The 6145-nt window shown below is 42.2% G+C and overlaps 1 pseudogene; it reads left to right on the top strand.

The window, feature by feature from the left end:
* The first annotated feature begins 223 nt into the window (after window positions 1-223).
* The window catches only part of LOC138446794 (protein FAM53B-like), a 162695-nt pseudogene continuing 156773 nt past the window's right edge, over window positions 224-6145 (top strand).

Here is a 6145-nt window from a genome sequence, read left to right as displayed (position 1 = left end):
GATGGGACTGCATGCCATGATCTTTGTTTTCTGAATATTGAGCTTCAGGCCAACTTTTTCACTCTCCACTTTCACTTTTATTACCCCTTGTGAAATCTGGCAAAGAACAAAGATGAGGGTAGGCCATTCTCTTCCTATAGGATGAATATGCCAGAGGGCACAGGGTTAACTCCATTCAGCTGTGTCAGATCTGTACTTCACTATTTCCTTGACCCGTGACATCATGGTGATGCTCCTGAGGCAAAGCCTCGACAAGCAGGGAGCCAACCCTGCGGCCTGCAGGACCTTGAACCCTGAGCCGCACTCGCCAAAAAAGATGAGTCAAGGACCGACATTTTCTCTTGTGGAACCATGGAAAATGACAGATGGCAAGACCTGGACAGGAAGTGTCCCCTTCAGATCGACCAGCCGAGCGCCAGCATCTGGGAGTGCCTGCCAGACAAGTGCCAGGACGGCGCCCTGTGGCACCGGGAGGCGGCCACCACCTGCGCGATCACCAACCTGATCAAAGACCTCAGCCTCAGCGAGCACAACGGGCACCCGTCTACACCCCCCAGCAAGCGCCAGTGCTGGTCGCTGTCCTTCTCGGACGAGATGGCCAGCTGCCAGACGTCGTGGAGGCCCTTGGGGTCCAAATTCTGGGCGCTGGTGAAGAAGAGACGCTGCTACAGTGGGGGCAGCGTGCAGCGATACTCCAACAGGTTCAGCACCATGCAGCAGAGCTCCAGCTTCAGCCTCCCGTCCCACGCCAACACGCTCTCCTAGCCCTACGACCTGGCGGGACTCCACCCGCGGCCCATCAGCCCGCCCGGCCCGGGGGTGCCAGGCCCAGCCACCTGTGGACAGGTGGGCGACCTCTAGGGTCACGCAGCAAGCCCCGTGGGCGGCGGCCGGCTGGACATGCAGCGCTCCCTGTCCTGCTCGCACGAGCAGTTCTTTGCGGAGTACTGCCCGCCCTTTGCCAGCAGCACCCCACCTCGACGCCAGAGCCGGCCAGGTGCTCAGGTGGGCTGGCCCACAGCCGCTCCCAGTCCTGCTTCCTTGATGACAAGAAGGTGGGCATCAAGCGGCGGAGCCCCTAGGAGGCACAGGAGCAGAGGCCCTCCCTGCATCTTGCCAAGATGGCACAGGGACAAACTGGGGCAAGGCTCGGGACCTCGATGGAAGAGAGGGCTGGAAGTGAAGACGTGAAAGTGAAACTGAAGTCATTCAGTCGTGTCCGACTCTCTGTGACCCCCAGCCTCCTCTGTCCATGGGATTCTCCAGGCAATAGTACTGGAGTGGATTGCTATTTCCTCATCCAGGGGATCTTCCCGAACTTAAAGAAAAATTGTTCAACCTTATAAAGAGTTCTCGGAGAAAACAGTGGCACTCCACTTCAGTACTCTTGCCTGGAAAATCCCATGGACGGAGGAACCTGGTAAGCAGTGGTCTATGGCATTGCTAAGAGTCAGACACGACTGAGTGACTTCACTTTCACTTTTCACTTTCATGCATTGGAGAAGGAAATGGCAACCCACTCCAGTGTTCTTGCTTGGAGAATCCCAGGGACGGGGGAGCCTGGTGGGCCACCGTCTATGGGGTCACACAGAGTCGGACACGACTGATGCGACTTAGCAGCAGTAGCAGCATGACATCATGAGTAGTGCACAGCCTATGAGAGCCTCTATTTCCAAGAGAGACCATATGTGACCATGATATATACCTCTCTCAGACTCAACAGTGCCTGTGTGTCTGAAAAAGAGAGAGGGGAGACAGGGAGAGGTATTTGAGAATGAATGAGAGACAGGGAGAGAAAATATGAATGAGAAAGTGATAGATCAGCAGATAATTAAATGGAACTAGTACTCATGGCACCCCACTCCACTACTCTTGCCTGGGAAATCCCATGGACGGAGGAGCCTGGTAGGCTGCAGTCCATGGGGTCGTGAAGAGTCAGACACGACTGAGCGACTTCACTTTCACTTTTCACTTTCATGCATTGGAGAAGGAAATGGAAACCCATTCCAGTATTCTTGCCTAGAGAATCCCAGGGATGGGGGAGCTGAGGAAGACCCGGGTTTGATCTCTGGGTTGGAAGTTCCCCTGGAGAAGGAAATGACAACCTACTCCAGTATTCTTGCCTGGAAAATCCCATGGATGGAGGAGCCTGGTAGGCTGCAGTCCGTGGGGTTACAAAGAGTCGGACACAACTGAGCAACTTCACTTCACTTCTTCAGTACTCATTAGATTCTGTAATGTCACCTAAGGAGAATATACACAGCAAAGAGTTAAAGAAAGGGTTACAAGGAGAGATAAAAAGTCTTTTCAGGGAGAAAACTGGAAGATACCACAAGGAAAACAAAGATGGGGGAAGATGATTCAATAAAAACAAAATTGGGAAGGAAAAAGCAGTGGAGTGGTGAGAATTGAGTGATGTAAAAGTAAGAAGAAAACAAATGATAGTTTATAAAATATTATTTAGTACTGGGAGATTTAGAAAGATAAAGTTCAATATCTGTAAGAATAAATTTGTTAGGAGTAGTGGATGGGGAAAGACTTCAATTTGAGAAGCAAATGATTAAAAATCAGTCTGAAAAGAAAAAAAGTCAAATTATATTTGAGGAGGATATGAGTTTGAATGAGAAATTGCTTACATTTCTTTATTATCCTTTGGCATATTTTAGTACTTATAAAAATTGAACAAATAATTCATAGTCACTTTAGATACTTAGAACAAAGGAATTAAACTTTACCTTAAATTATTTACTTAATTCCATATTAATAATTTGCATATGTATGCCTTTCCTGATATACATTCATGGGAACCTAGTATATGTTCTGCTATGAGATCAGATATTTCTGTTAATTACAAGGTTTTGAGGACATTATTATTTTAACAGGAGTCATTTTATCACATTGGATAAAATGGATCCATTAATGTGTTACTGTGGATCCATTAACATTTGTCAGATTAAGTCTATATATTTTGATTTTTTAAATATGGCTCTATTATTTCTTCCTTTTTAATTTTTTTCAGTTATAACTAAAATAAATCTGTTTGAAGAACATATTTGGTGTACATACTAGCAAATTTGCCTCATTATTTAACAGAATTAACATTATGAGATACTATATATGTATAGTATATTCACATACATAAATAGCAAATATGTCTTGAAGTAAAATTTGTTTTCCTATGAGAAATTTATAAATGGTTTTAAGCTAAAAATAAAAGCCCAGAAAATAAAATTACTCTTGGAGAAGAAATTAAATAGACAGGGCTAGGTCTCTGAAGGAGTAAGAATTTTGATTCAATAAAGAAATAAAAAGATTAGGCTTATACAGAAAAAAAGGATTTTCTTTCACTGAAGGTGAGGAAAAGGAACAAACATGTAAGTAGATCCAGATTAGATTATTTATGTGAAGACTCTACCTTGAGAAAGTACACCAGAAACCTACATTCCCTGTAAATCGCAGGTATACAATTAGCATAAAGGCCTGAGGAAAGTGAGAGAAAATGAAAAATTGTACCTCGGATACATGGGGCATAAAGGTCAAAAGAAGCCAAAAGACTGGCAGTTAAAATGAAGTAAGGCAAGATGAGAAAATTGACACTTGAAACCTCCCAAATTTATACAATGGAATGGTTTTTGTTTCCTTGAATCATTTTGAGGACCTAGATTTAAAAGCATTGTTTCAGTTTGTGTGTCATGAAGTAGAACAGCTTTTAGTTTTAAGTATGGGGTAAGCCTGGCGTGTTGCGATTCACAGGGTCACAAAGAGTCAGACATGACTGAGCGACTGAACTGAACTGAAGGTCTAGAAAGTAGGCAAAGTGAAATAGGATATAATCTAAGACAAAATGAAGAGAAAATGGAGGAACTAAAAGGTTGTTAGATTGGGAAAAGGCAGGAAAAGAGATGTTTTTACTCAGAAATACAGAAAAACAAGTATGCGGAGGGGAAAAAAAAACCATGCCCTTCCAGATGCAGGATCAATTAATATGTTACAGAACTCCAAAGAATATAAAAGAAGTCACTGCAGGTCAAAATAAAGGAATTAAGTGTTGAGCAACACTTCTGTTTCTGCATCTGAAAAAATGGATGAATTTCTTCCCTAGGAGCTTTTGTCATTCTAGGCATGAGTTGATCTTGTGACCCGGGTAAATGGACTCCACTTAGAAGAAAAACTGAAGAGCTTTTGGCAGTCATTCAGAACGGTCATTTCAAAATGGAAACCACACGGTCAAACTCATAATCAGATTTCCCTTTGCCGAAAACCCGGGCTCTGTTTAGCCTGAAGGTAGAGAGTCTGGTTAAAAGCTAAGAGATGGTGTGGTATTTCCCACAGTCTTATAGTCCTTTAAATCTTCCACAAGCACATGACCAGTCTTCCTGTCTAGGCATTTGCCACAGTTTGAAGCTGCCTGAGGCAAGATCTTACCAGTTGAACTCAAAACCTCCAAAGAACAACAAAAAAAAGCTCTTTCAGTCTTTCATGAATAAACCTCTAGCTGCTGAATATAAAACCCTGGAGGACTTCACTCAAGGGACAGAAATAAATCCCCATCTCTCTCCAAATTAATACTGGTTTTCATTAAGGGAATCAGTAAAACAAGAGCTATTTAGTACACTTAATCTCATTGTGTTATGCATTCTTGACTTGTGTAATGCAGGTAATAAAACCAACTTTATAGTTTTTTGTAAAAATTAAATGAGAAATATGTGTGTACATTTTAAAAATCTTAGCATCCAAGGTAAGAACTTAAGATATGGAATTTTTATTACCACATGCGTGCACAGACACACACACACAGGCCAACAACTAAATTCTGAGTTACAGGGAGAAGCAACTGTGTGTCTTTATTGATACTTATATCACCAGAACTGTGACTTGCATGAAAACTGATTTGGATTCAGTACTTGTTTCTGCAATAGTTTGATGATTTCTTGCAATGGAAATGCTTGTAGAAATGATTAAAAGAAAAATAGCATCCAAATAAATCACAGGGTTTCAGCCTTTGTGAATGGAGGTACTTAGACCTCTTAGAAAGGTTTATTATAAATTTTCTATAAAAAAGTTTAAACATTTGTAATTAAAGTCAAATTTGCTTGCTGAGTCAGTTCAGTCATGTCCAACTCTTTGCAATCCTATGGACTATAGTCTGCCAGGCTTTTCTGTGCAAGGGATTCTCCAGGCAAGAATATTGGAGTGGGCTGCCATGCCCTCCTCCAAGGTATCTTCCCAACCCAGGGATCGAAGTCAGGTCTCCTGTATCTCATGCATTGCAGGCAAATTCTTTACCACTGAGCCACTGGGGTCAAATTTGAGCAAATTTGAGTAAATATGAAAAATAATTTTTTTTTTCAAGTAAGGGTTCAGACGCGAGAAAATAACATTGGAGACAGACCTAAGATAAGCAGAGAGTGGTTTCCAGAGATGAGAACTGAAGAAATTTTATCATTCATAATCAGTTAAAATAATGACCATTTCCATAAATTACATCCAACTGAATTATTCCATGAACAGATGAGCCTGGTGGGCTACAGTCCATAGGGTCTCAAAGAGTCGGACACACTGAGTGGCTTAACACACAATAGGAGGTCTTCTTCCAACTTCTTAGACAGTAAGAGAATCATGAATATTTATACTTTGTTTCACATTTATTAAAAGATACATAGTGTTTCCATCTCAGTATGTCCTATAAGCTACAAGTTTTACTAATATACATAGTAAAGGACCTAGGTAAAGATTCTTTCCTATTATTATTCTTTGTCAACTGAAGAAATCCTGTTGGACTATGACTGTCAGAATTATGGTTTATAGGGTGAGAAAATTCAAAAAGCTCTCTGTAAAATATTTCAATATTTTATAATTTATAGCAATACTATTCAGTATAGTTCAGTCGCTCAGTTGTGTCCAACTCATTGTGACCCCATGAATCGCAGCATGCCAGGCCTCCCTGTCCATCACCAACTCCCAGAGTTTACCCAAACTCATGTCCATCAAGTCAGTGATGCCATCCAGCCATCTCATCCTCTGTTGTCCCCTTCTCCTCCTGCCCCCAATCCTTCCCAGCATCAGGGTCTTTTAAAATGAGTCAACTCTTCTCATCAGGTGGCCAAAGTATTGGAGTTTCAGCTTCAGCATCAGTCCTTCCAAT

The sequence above is a fragment of the Ovis canadensis genome, chromosome 10 (genome assembly GCF_042477335.2).
Source record: "Ovis canadensis isolate MfBH-ARS-UI-01 breed Bighorn chromosome 10, ARS-UI_OviCan_v2, whole genome shotgun sequence".
NCBI classification, from domain to species: domain Eukaryota; kingdom Metazoa; phylum Chordata; class Mammalia; order Artiodactyla; family Bovidae; genus Ovis; species Ovis canadensis.
Note: the sequence above shows the minus strand (reverse complement) of the source record. Positions and strands in the feature narration are given on the sequence as shown.